This window comes from Telopea speciosissima, chromosome 3, assembly GCF_018873765.1.
Source record: "Telopea speciosissima isolate NSW1024214 ecotype Mountain lineage chromosome 3, Tspe_v1, whole genome shotgun sequence".
Taxonomy (NCBI): Eukaryota; Viridiplantae; Streptophyta; class Magnoliopsida; order Proteales; family Proteaceae; genus Telopea; species Telopea speciosissima.
Window position 1 is genome coordinate 10,398,235 of NC_057918.1, and position 14,311 is coordinate 10,412,545.

Here is a 14,311-nt window from a genome sequence, read left to right on the forward strand (position 1 = left end):
AACCCCACAAAAGAAAGGGGGGAAATTTCTCTTGTACCATGTACAAAATTGTGGTAATGGAGCTTCCACGTCAATTTTGAGTTTCTTTAGATCTTGTTATAACTAAGCTCTTCAGTGTTCCCTTCCATTAGTTGCTCTTTTATTTTCCCCCTCCCTTTGGTGTAACAGAATCATTTGGAGATAATTTCAGAGCCTTGCTCTGAAGTAATAGGTCTGTTAAGTGTTATATGTTTCTGCAGCATATAATTGTAAACATAGGTACAGTTCAGGATTAGCAACTAGCTGTACAGATCATGGCAGTACATATATGGATGTACACAGACAACCGGATGAAGAATTCCTTGTAATAATAAACTTCATCTGATGGAAGCAAGGAACAGATCAGATCTTGCATTTATTTTATCTATTTTTTTCTTTTCTCTTGAAATGGGATTTGTGCTATGCTATATTAATGGATCATTTAAACTCCAAAGCCCAATGAGGATAAGCAATTGAGATGCCCGTCTTTTTCTTCCCCCTACTTGATTTCCATTTGGATGAACAGATGACCTTCCACTTACCTTTCTTTGCTTGTTAAGCCTTGTCGTCAGGGGAGGAGTGTGGTCATAGCAGGCAACAGCTATCAGGGAGACCATAATGCCACCAGCAGCAATCTGTGAGGGTCACGGCAATTCAGTCCATCTTGCATTCAGACTTCTACAGTTATAATCTTCCAATTATCTCAACATGGGTAAGATTGTAAGAACGACGTCCCCCCTCCTCCCCCCAGAAGGCCTTTCAGTTACGTCTGATTTCTCTTTAATGCAATTTATTCTTTTGTTTTTTATTATTATTATTTTTAGTTGGGGGAGGAGTTTGATTATATTTTTAAGGGAAAAAGATCTCTACTCTGTGGTGTTTTCTATGCCCTCTCACATGGCACCATAAAATGATGCCTCTGCCGTCCTCCCCCATTGGCCTAGACGCTTGTGTAGAGACCATGCGACCAAGTAGAGATCTCTTGCCCTATTTTTAATTATGGGAATAAGAATGCTTCCTATGCCCAGACACAGGAGCATGTGAAATTACTACTCCATCCCTTATGAAATAAAAAATCGCATCCATGTTGATGCCCCTACATATGCTCTCACTGACCCTCATCCTAATGCAAGGGTGTGACGTGACCAGGCAACGATCTCTTGCCCTATCTATATTTTGGAGAAAATGATTTGATTAAATATATGTAAGGAGAAAAGTTTCCTGCTTGGGACACAAGGGCCACACCTAAACACATTGGGTTGGGGTGAGGTGGGGCAGAAGGGGTGGGGCAGAAATGATTGCCCCACCCCATGAATGATAGAATTTTTATCCCCCAATGTGCCGGTGTGTGTTCTCATTGGCTACCGTGCGAGTGTGACCCTTGCGTTTTCCCCATAAAGTAATTGGGTTTTACCCCTAATTGAAAGAAGTATATTATAGTAAGTGGGCAAAAAAATAAGATTACAAATGGTTAAGCTATCAATAAGAAAATCACTTTATATTATATCAGTCCCCTGTTTTTTTTTTGTCCTCCATTATTTTATTATCTTTATCGAAAATTGACCAGTCAAACATGGTTGATTCTGTACCGATAGACAAGAGGGTAAAAATGTGACATTATGTCAAAATTTCAAAGGATGCAGAGATAAATTTGTCTAAACAAATTAATACGGATGGAGCTGAATCAATATCGTATTGGTATCAAAGCCGATACCTATTACCAAAATCCTGAGAACGATAGACACAAGGAAACGCCAGTGCACAATACAGTCCGACATCATTCTTTTTCCGTAATAATATGGGAAGTAGTTTGCTGTGGCCAGAAGGGTACAGACATGAGACATTGGACAAACGCAACAGCTTGGAAAAGACATGGCAAGTGGACCTTGCCCTATATTTTTCGGTCTTCACCAATCCATCTTTTAAGGGCGTCTTTGGTATAGTTTTTATTTTTGATTTTTATCTTTAAAATCGTTTTTGGTTGCGTTTGGTATCGTTTATGAAACTTGATTCTATTTAAAAAAGATTGAAAAAAAATCAAAAACCAAAAAACAGATGGAAAGCCGTTTATGGTTTTTTGTTGAAAACTGTTTACCGCTATTTGTGCGGACACTTTAATAAGTGTGTGCTCATAAACCCCAAAATTGAAGGGTAAAATAGTAAATTACTTCTGTTTTTTAAAAAGGCAAGCCTCTGACCCATTGTCCTCCTTCTTCATCGATCAAGAGAGAGAATGGGGAGACCACAGTGAAACAAAACCCTGAAACAATGAAAAATGGGGCTACGACGGCTAATGCCGCCACAACCAGTTCTGCTTCAATGATGAAAACGCCAACAATTCCAATACGTAGAATCTCTTCAATGCCTTCAAAAGAATTGAATGAAATATTGAGTGAAGAGTTTTGGGTCATAGTTGTGACCGTGGCGTGGATGCGATCGTTGGCTTTTTCTCCATTCTTTCATTTTTATGTTTTTTGCAAGAAACCTTAATATTTCCTCTTCTATTTGAAATCCTAGAACCCAAATCCATGAAACCCCCTTTTATTTTTATGTTTCCAACTCAAATAGAAACAAGAACAGAGTATACCCATCTCCAACTTAAAACCAAATCATGGAATACAATTCACTCTCAATCCATATCTCTGCCTTGTGCAACCTAGACCTTCCTGCCCCTAGCGGATACAATTCACTCTCAATCCATATCTCTTAGATCATGATTTTATTTCTCATATTCTAGAACCTGTTGAATCTTCAAAAACCCTCAAGATCACTATTTACTTAACATTTTATTATTAAGTATTTGAATTTTTTTTTTGAACAGATTTTTATTGGAGTATGCGGATTTTTTTTTCTGATATCTCTAAACGAATACGGATGTCCCTAAACAGATACGAATGCGGATCGAATTTGGATTTTTGGATATAATTTGAGAACCCTTACGTACCCTTATAATATAATGGAAAAGTATTTTGTAATCACTAGGGGAGGATATGCTAGCATGCTCTCTACTCTTCACATGAATAATATAACACTTTTCCTAGCCATACAAAATCTTGACCAAGATTTGACCCATTAACTTACAAAAATTGGTTCTGCCAAAAAAAAAATTACAAAAATTGGAGAACCAACAAACATGGCAAGGGTGGATTTTTTGGGGTCATTCAAGGATTCTTTCATAAATATATGAGAGACAAAAGTCTTCTTTCTATTATTGTGATCAAATTTATATGGATGGTCGGTCTTATCTGATAAAGAGGAAAGGTAGGAATGGTGGTGCAGTTGATGAATGTGTCCATTATTATTCCTTACTAGTTTTTGGCAAATAGGTACTGTATGACGATATGCCAATCTAGACCGTCCATTCCATATGGTAGGAGATCATTAGGGTTCTTTGTTATTCTTTTACAGCTTTTCGGTGAGGGATGGTGACAACACCTTTATTTTCAGCAAAGTTGTAGTGGAGACTGAGTGGAGAGATTAGAGAGTCGTCTGTGACGGCTGGGTGGAGCAGCAGCCGCTGAAGGGCTAAAAGGGGGAAGGATGGAAAGGATGGAGCTTAGCTATAAGAAGTCTAATATTTATGAAGTAAAATTTCTTCTTAGCTTATCAGTCATCAGTTCATTGGCTCATATCATCATCATGCATAATCGACTAAATAAGAAAGATAATTGGAGGGACCATCTTATGGATTTGAATTTTTTTTCACCGTAGACATGATATATCAAGAATAATTTGGACTATGGATGCTAGACACATGGCACGGATAAGGCAAAACAGGATATTTATAATCTTTCTCTCATTATCCCCGAGTTAATCTCATCATTACGGGACTATCATCCTAAGTATCTCAAGCCTATACCTATAGAAGAGTAGATACATGATCGACGACATGCACATTTATGGCAAGTGACTTGGGAGCTAAGCCACACCGTTCGTGTCTCAAAAACGTCTCGTCTCTTTGAAAGTATGACTGAATTATACGACTCGATATGATGACATAAGGCGCAGGTTCACCTATGACCTGTTTTGTACCTGCTGAAAGTCGTAGACACCTAACTGTCGTGCCATATCAGACATTGATTACGGAGATCCTTTCTGTCGGATCAGCTTAAGCATGTAATACTGATTCGACAGGCTATATATTCCTATACTGAGATATTCTAGCACTATTACTGTCATACCAAGTTACATTTTTTCTCCAATCCTACTATAAATACATGACAAGTATTTAAGGTAAAGAATTGGATTATATTCGATAATCCATATCCCTATCCTTTCTTAGTTTCCTTTTTCTCTTACCTACGACTGATTACTTTAATGACTTACTTTAGCGTCGGAGGATCCCAAAGTTTTCTTCAACTCCTTCTTAAACCTTTTTTGGTGTGTATACAAGTACATTAATCTGACGCTTTAACATCTTCCTACAGTTTTCACCCATTTCAAGACCTAAAAAAGTGAAGAAATGCTTCCACCAAGAGACTTTATTTATTAAAGAACGAAAAAGAAAGACTTCCAGCTATGTTGATCATCACGTAATTAGAGATTCAATAATTGAAACTTCTCCGCGGCATGCATCTGTCCAAATATTCTCTCTTATTTTCTGTCCTTATCTATCAATGGTCAATAGAGGATAGAGATGTGCTAGCGGATTTAGAAGAAGAAGAAGATGATGATGATCAAAGAAATCAAACCTCGTGTATGGTGACTTTGGAGTTTGAAATTTCACGGGAGAAGCCGCCGTCGTATGGGGTTGGTTTGGGGGCCTTGGTGGGAGTGGGACTCAATGGGTCACGAGGTGGTGACTGGTGACATCACATCAACCAACCATCCAACATGGGTTGAAGTAATTGCAGTACCTATCCCAACATACCATCAACAAACAAACGTGGTATCTCTCTCTCTCTCTCTCTTTTTCTAATAGGGCTGAAATAATAATTTGGATCTTCTATTGTCAAGTTGCCCGACAGGATTCTACTACCAAGATACAATAAGATGGAGAATGATCGCTTTACCCATGTTCGAGTGTCTTGTCCAAATGAGGGTAAGGCAGTCATTTATCGTCTTTCTATATTTTGGCAGTAGAGTCCTGCCAGGCAGCTCGCCAATAAAGGATCAGAATCCCTGAAATAATTGCTCCATTAATTTGAACGTGAACCTTTTCTTTTTGGGTACTCTGTTCTTTTGAAGTTTGAAGAGTTGAACTCATGGAGATTGGAGAGGCTGACCTGCAATTTTTATACATACTTCATCAAACAAAAGCCATTAATTCTACCACTGTGGTGGAGGGCAGGGGGGGGGTGACAAGATGACTAGCCACTGACGAGGAGAATTAATTAAGTTTCTAACTTTTTGGTGAATTGGCTTGAGTGGCGCTTTGGGTCTGCATGCGCCTCCCCTGGATTATTACAAAAAGTAGCTAGCAACATTACAAAGACCCAGCCATTCCAATTATCTGAGTTGGCGATGGTGTCGTCCTGTCCCCCTGTGTCAAGGCTGTAGAGATATTTGTGTGTGTGTTGTGAACTTGAGAAGGGCCTACATATGTCTTTGTCATCATTTTTTGGTACTCATTAAAAAGGGGCCTAATATGTTTCGGACAATGTTTTCCTCCACATATAGACGTCGGTTCACCCATCATTCTAGTGTTTTTGTATATTCCAAAATATCTTTCTGATATCATTCTCGTTTTCTCCCATCCCTCAGTGTGGATAAAGGTAAACTCGGCCATAGCCTATGTTCAGCATTTTGCTTTGAAATGAGATTTCTATGTCAAGTACCGTAACTCTACACATGACTTACATGACTTTAATTTGATATTCCTCTTGTGGTTGTTTCAATTTGATAGGAATCCTCCAACTTGGTTGAAGGTTTGAAGCATTATATAACTCAGAGAGATCCAAGCAAATAATTAATGGTGGATATCTTTCCAGGCTTCAGATTGGAAAGGAATATTTCTCTTTTTTGCTCTGTCATCTTTTGCAATTGAGAATCTACAAACAGAAGAAATTTTCTTTCAAATGTGGAAATGATTAGTAAGAGCATAATTAAGTAGATGGTGTGGATTCATGATGGAACTTACAATATTATCCATTTTCTTTAGATCACACTCCTAGTCCTTGATTTCTTATCAAAACTATTTAAAGCCTTGCTACCTGCATCTATTCTAAACCACCACTAACCCTTTGCTTTTCAAACAAAAAAAAAAACCATCAATCTCATTGAAATTGGACCAAGTTTTTCTAAAGTCACAGTGAATGAGAATACATTCAGTGTGGGGTTTTAGATGCAATCGAAAGTGTATCAGGGAGGGTATTTTGGGAAAAGGTTTGTGAACCCTAGAATGGTGTGGTGAACTTTCACCACGTGGTGAGAGAAAACTTCTCATTGTCTTAATGGGTACTTTCATATTTTAGAGTCAAATTTTTACCAGACTAGTAAACTAGTCTGTAAAACTTTTGTCTTTATTGGCCATATAGATTGCAATCCTAGACTTGGGTTTACGACACTAGCCCTTAAACATTGTCCTTCTAAGATTTTTGCAAGCTTAGAGTCAAGGTTCACCACACCATTCTAGGGTTCACAAACGTTTATAGGTTTTAGTATGTTCCCGAAAATACCTTCCTGGTACCTTTTCGTACGTATCTGAAGCACCATGGTGAATGAATTCCAATTCACCGTGGCGGAAGGAAAACTCGATCCTTAAATGAAACTTAAACAAGTAGCACTAAATTAATCTAGGCTTTTATTCAAAAATAAAAAGAATATATCTTAATTGTGAAGAACTTTTTCAATATTTACTTTCTTTTTTGTTTTGGCAAACTTTTCAATATTACTTGAAGGTGCTAAAATGTGCAGTAATAATGTGAAAATTTTAGTATTTGTTTACTTCTCATTTTACACCTGATAAAAGAAATCAATAAATGCACAATAATTACTAGAAATGCGATATATACACACTTTATATAGTTACGGAACCCACAACTCCAATTGGATATGCTTGAATTTCTCACATACAAGTTTAGTTAAATAATATCCCAAGAAGGAAATGGCATTTCCTGACTTCATCAGTTTGGAATCACCATGTTACCTTTCAAATTTCATGGGACAATAATAAGCAAAACATTCAACAAGTCACTTTCTCCCCGATATATATGTTTTTGTGTTTTCATTTATGATGTTTATAATTTTTTAATTGAGTAGGTATTTACTCTATCCTATTCTAAGAGGAAAATGAAAGATGAGAACCAAGAGACACGAATCCAAGGCCTCCAAATAGGGTAAGCTTTTACACTCAACATTCTACCAATCGTTCTACGGAATTGTTCTCTTCATTTACGATATTTATAGCCTTATAGTTTAAAATTAATACAACTTAAACAAAACAAGCGATAAAGAAACCATACATAGACACTACATTGGACAAATATTACAAAATCTAATATCTCATAACAGATGATGTTACTATATATAGACTTAACATTCAATACTTGAGAGCAAAATCAAAATTGGATCTGACTTACTCAATTTTAGGGGGGAAAAAAAGAGTCAGTAGACTAACTTATAGATTAGCATTTCACCCATTTGACGCAAAAAGAAATAGGTTGTGGAGACAAATGTAAATAACAAATGTTTTAGCTAATCAAATAATTTTAGCTAAAGTGAAAATCTAGTTGTTACCAAAGTTGGTGAAAAAACAAAAAATCACTTAGAAAATAATGTTAACTAAAAGATCACCTCTTCTCTTGCAAATTGCAATCTCCTAAAGAAGAAAGAAAAATTGTTGCAACCTTGGTTACGGTAAACTCTTAGTCCAAAGAAAGGTGGGGTACACATCTTATTGACTTGGCATTATTAATGGAATATCGTATACTATTTGACTAAAAATGAAACAAAATGATCTTATTTTTGTTCTTCGGTATAAAATTGAAAACTTAACACATGGCAAATTTAAAGGGTACCATTCAATGGATACGTTTGAATTTTACATGTAATCCATCCACCCAAATTTTAATACAAAAGATGTTCTTCAAATAAAGGAAGGTTTTTTTAATGATAATATAAATAGTCAATTTTGAGGACAACTGACCAGCGCAATTGATGTAGTGTGGTGTGATAAAAGCCCATGCTCACTGGGAACAGAAGAAAATTTTCTACATCATTATACCCAAAGACTATTAAGAAACCCTTCCTTTTCCTTCAAGAAAGAGCAAAAGCTTTATTTATTGTTTTGAAGTTAGATTTGTGTCAATCAATAAATTTTAAGGTTAAACATGAGAAACCAAATACCAAAAATTGGAATCTTTTGCATGTAAGGAGCTTTAAGATACCCATTTTGTTGAAACCATGAGGATGATGAAAAGAAGGTTAGCCCCTTTAACTGAAAAATCTGAAATTTCCACCAAATTGCTGGTGCTAAAGTCATCACCACGAGGTTTGTCCCTCCAATATCCCTTAACCTCACATGTGGCCCATGTGAGAATCGCACACAATTCACTAATCAAAACTAGTTTTTGCTATTTTTCTTGTATTTTACAATCAACAACAACTTTAATATGCATTTGCTATTAAGGAAGAGTTTTCTATCTGAGAGCGTGGTTTTTTCATGAGCACAGGTCAATGGAAGCACCCACAGAAGCACCAATAAGGGCGAGATTTTCGCCTTTAATGGAAGACGGAGTCTATCTGAATAAAATTTTCTTCCATCAAGAAAAATCCCCATTTTCTTTCATGGGTGATTTAAAATTAGGAGAACGATCTTTGAGACAGAATGCAAAGACCACACACGTGCGACAGCCAATGAGAACACTCTGGCATATAGGGCGAGATTTCTAGGGGTGTCAATGGGTCGGGTTGGGCCGGGCCTACCAAAACCCTGACCCTGACCCTAGAGGTCTAAACCCTGACCCTGACCCCGACCCAACACTGGCGGGCCAAGAAACCCTCAACCTCGACCCGACCCCGCTGGGTTTTCGCCGGCCCGACCCGACGACCCCGATAGGGTCGGGCAGGTCGGGTCGGCCCCGATTGACCCTGTCTTGACCCTGTTTGAACCCTGTCTTGACCTGATTGATATATATCAAAGAATATATCTAAAAAAACCAAAAAATTCAGTAAATAATAAGAATAAGATGGGAAGGAGAGAGAGGGAGAGAGGGACTTGTAAATTTAAATAAAAATAATTCACAAACATCTATAAAAATCCATAAATAAAAATATTGCCATAAACATCCATAAATAAAAATACTCTCACAAACATCCATAAATAAAATACTTCCACAAACATCATAAAAATACTACCACAATCATCCATAATAATCTACCACAAATATCCATATAAATACGCCACAAACATCCATAAAAATACTACTCGCTACAATCATCCATGAATAAAAATACTACCACAATCAACCATCAATCACAAGACATCCATGATCCATCTCCATGATATGCTTGAATCTGGGATTCCTGGAAAAAAATGCCCAAAATGAGGGAAAAACTCTATTAATACAAACAGATGTCAAATAAAATATTAGCTAATAAGAACTATTGTTTGGATACAAGTCCTTACTAGTTCACGCCAAATAAGTATGCATTATCATCCATCAAGTCAAAGTTATAGTTGCATCACCACAATCATTGTTAGTAGTAAAAAAACACATTTAACAAATGAACAAATCAATAAACTTAATCATCATTCATAATGTTATTATTATTATTGTAATTAAATGATATAAGGGAATTTAAAAGGTTGTTACCCGATTCGATCTTCTCAAGGTCAATTAAGTTCTCTTCAACATCAATTGAAACGGTGTCCGTCGTAGCCAATCTTGTGTACATACCAATGCCTCTACCATCGTAGGTGTCAAAGAGCTACGAATCGGTCTAAAATCCTACCACCAGGTGCTAAAAGCACACTCGAAGCAACACTTGAGACAGAATCGCCAAAACATCCCTTGCCAGCTTATTTAGAACCACAAATCGTGTACTATTGACCTTCCACCAATTCAAGATGTCAAAAGAATTGAGTTCATCCTCCTTCTCAATACCTTCCAACAAATATTTGTCTAAGTCGGATGTCACATGGAAACGCTCCTCCTCTTCTAATGCATTATGAAAACCCCTTTCGAAAATTCACTGTCATCATCATCTATTGATGAACCATCAAAAGAGGTTGTAGATGAATCAACTCTCACTGTACTACTTGTCGACCCCGCATTTGGTAATGTCTCAAGAGACGATCCATGACATTTTTAATCCTCTCAATTTTCTCTTCCACCTCATGTTGAGAATATAATTTTGAATAGCAATATTTCACATATCTCAACTTAAATCGTGGATCAAGAACACGAGCAACAACCAACATAATATTCATTTTGTCGTGCCACTACCACCCCAATATTTGTCAAATTTTTCTTTCATTGCCAATGACATATCCCGAATCATGTCATCTTCACTTCTTGACCACTTGTTCAACCGTGATTCAATCACACTAATCTCTTTGAAGTAAAGATTTGAAGTAGTAAAAGAGACCTGCACAATCTTGTAGTTGCATTGTAAAAAACTCCAACATCTTGCATAAAACTTTAGCTCTCTCCCAATCTTGAGTAGTTGGGACCCCATCCTTGCACTCCATAGTAAAGTTTGGGTCTCTATCTTCTACACATTCAAAAGCTTTTTGAAACTCCAAAGCAGTTTGCAACATAAGATATGTAGAGTTCCAACGAGTAGAAACATCTAAACTCAAAGCTTTCTTACACTCAATCTTTTCTTGCTTATAACACAATCTAAACTGTTGTGACCTTGATGGTGAACTCCTTACATACTTCACTACTGAACGAACTCTACTTACAACATCTCCACAATCCTCAAGACCTTTCTTGACAATCAAATTCAAAATATGGGCAGCACATCTCATATGAAAAACTCACCACCCAACAATAACCCATTTTTCTTATTAAATCTTCTCTTTAAATTTCGAATTGCAACATCATTATCGCTTGCATTGTCCCAGAATACTACACGTTTATCCAACCCCCAATCAATCAAACACCTCAAGGGCATTACTAATTGCTTCACCAAGATGTGGTGATGGGACTACGCAAAAGTTAATGATTTTCTTTTGCAATTTTCAATTTTGGTCAATGTAATGTGCTGTGAGGCACAAATAACCAAGATTTTGGATAGAAGTCCACATATCCGTGGTGAGGACACCGTGAGCGTTCTCTTAAACAAATCTTGCAACTTCTTTTTCTCCCCGATACAATTGCAAGCAATCTTGTGCCACAAGATACGGGTCAAAGTATTAAACCTAGGCGTAAAGCCTTACAAAAATCTCTAAACCCGTCCCGCTCTACAAATATAAATGGTAATTCATCCATAATAATCATGCGAGCAAGCGCCTTTCTACACAATTCATAATCAAATTTCCAAGCTAAGATACTAGTGATTGTACTCTTACCATCACTTGTGTCAACTTTAAAATCCAAAAGTTTTTGCTTCTTATTTTTTCACTACTTGGACACAGAAGACATCTATCCAAATGTCGTTTTAGTAAACTAGTACCATGTTCACTTGCACAACCAAATTCCTTGTGGCAATACTTGCATGTACACTTAGTAGCTTTTGAACCACTAGGAGGTATAACTTTAGTGAAGTGATTCCAAACACTAGATGACCCTATAGTGAGGGGATTAGAAGATACCTCGACGCATTAGAGTTTGGTTGTGCCTTTGTAGAGCTTGTCACAGATCCTTAGAGCTTGATTCAACGGATTTGAATTTGGATGATTTGAACTTGAGTTTGGCTGCCTTGGATTTGAGTTTTCCTCCATTGAGATCTGTACAAATTCAAAAATCCAGACATGTGTAAGATCTTTGAAACAATAAATTGAAGAAAATAATGAAGAAGAAGGAGACTTGCTCTATATGATTGATACATGGTGTGAGTGATGAGCTCCCACTCAGATTGATACATTAATGAAGAAGAAGGAGACTTGCTCCCACTCAGATTGATACATCAAAGGGAAGAACGTGTAATTAAGACAAAGTACAGGGGAGGGGATGTAATTTTCCCTAAGTTAAATTAATTTACTAGTGTAAATTTACTACTAAACACTAGAAAGTGGTGCCAAAATCTGATACTTTGACTCTATATCTGTCATCTAAGAGTATAACAAAACAAATCCTTTAAAAAAAATTAAAAGTGATCTCATCATAGTTTCTTGTAAATCTAACCTACCCTTTTATGATTATTGGTGATTTTAATGAAGTCCTAAGCCAAGATGATAAATTCGGGGTACCCCTTTCATTCTAACTTCTCCTTTTGTCTGCTTCCCTTAACTCCATCATTTATGATTTCGTTTAGAAGAAATCTATCCTACAGACCTGGTTTACTTGAAGAAATTGGAGGAAACCACCTAATCGTGTACTTGAACACTTGGATTATTTACAGATCAAGCACGGGATACTTGTTTCAAATAATATAATAGACAAGTTTATTAATTCAATTCACATTGTATATACATATATACGTTATGCAATGAAACACCTTTTATTTTATTTATTTATTGTTAATTTTCGAGACAACATATTCCAGTAACAGAGGTTATGGGAGTGGGGGTCCATGGCCTCACCAACTATTAAACAAGAAGAAAAACCAATTATCAGATTGCTTACATTCAATGTATAGATTTTCAACTATTAAATTTAAAAAATAAATAAAAGAAACTATCATTTATTTTAATATATTTCCCCATTTCATTACAAGTCAAGATATGATAATCATAGGGTATAAATATGAATTCCATATTGGCTCATCTTACTTCCCAGAGGAGTTCCAAAGCATCTTCTAACCTCTTTAATTACCCCTAAAACAAAAGTTTCAATCCTATCAATTACCCATACAACAACAGATTAAACAATCATGTTGGCCCTTTCTTCTTCTACTTCTTCTTTGTATCCAACTACCTATGGCTACGGCCTTTGGAAGAAAAAAAGATGAGCCAAGAAGGCCAAGCAGAATTCATGGACAGCCAAAGACCCTTTATTGAATTGCATTCTGAAGAAACTGAAGCTTTAGATTCACCACCATCTTTACAATTCCCTTCATTGCAACCCCATTTGGATTCTTTTCCTTCCAAAGGCCATTACCAATATTGATCCATCCTTAATCAAGAAGTTGAATCATAATGCCAGTGAACGTGATCGCCGCAAGAAATTAAACACTCTCTATGCTTCTCTTAGATCAATACTTCCAGGGCTGATCAAACGGTACTTTAAAAAAATTAAAACTTTTCTTAATCTAATTGCCTTTGGTTATGCTTTAGTTCCCAAAGTTCTAATGGTATATTTTTCAATTGGGTAAAATTGCAGAGGAAACTAAGCATTCGCGACGATTTCTCGGGTTTTAAAATACATACCGAGCCGCAAAAACAAGTTGAGAAGTGAACAGAGAAAACAGACATCCTATCAAGTATTCACAAGAAAGGAGATCAAATCCACATCGATACTAATCAAAGTAATGGGATTGTTCAAGATCATTACCAAGTGTTTCGGTGAGTCAAATTGAAGAAAGAGAAGTAATGATTCAGATATGTGGGAGTCGAACATGAGAAGTTCACTGCCGAGGTTTTGCTTAATTTGGAAGAAGAGGGCCTTGAAGTGTCTAATGTTTCACCTCTGCTTCATCAGGGTGAGTAGTTTTACAATCTACATCTTCGAGTCTACTTTCTTTCTCAATCATGATTCATTGAAGACAATAAATTGATTTTGAGTAGTTCTTTAAATAGAATTCCTCATTATTAGTATGGAATCTAATTAGAACTCATATTTGATTGAACAGATAAGAGAAAATCAACAAGGGTTGAATTGTCGATGTTGAGTCGAAACTTGTCAATGTGTGAGAGCAAGGAAGAGTTGTTTTTCCGATGCAAATGCTTAATTTTGGCCAAACAAACTAACAACACAACCTTAGGTTTTGCAAGAAGAGATCAGAGGAGGAGGAGAACAGAGGACTATGCAGGCATGACTATGATGATGATGATGCTGATGATGATTCATGGAACCTCTCATTTCTTGTACTAGTACTACTACTACTACTACTACTACAAATACCAAAGTCTTTATTCCCTCACCATGTATACTCCGATTAACTTAAATTAACTTTTGTAAATTAAATTAGCTTCTATTCTACAGTCATAGATTTCTTTCAGATTATAATTTCTATCTCTTTTCTATCCACAAATACCTCTACAGTGCCTTTCATTTTTAAGTCTAAACTTAACCACACAATGAGT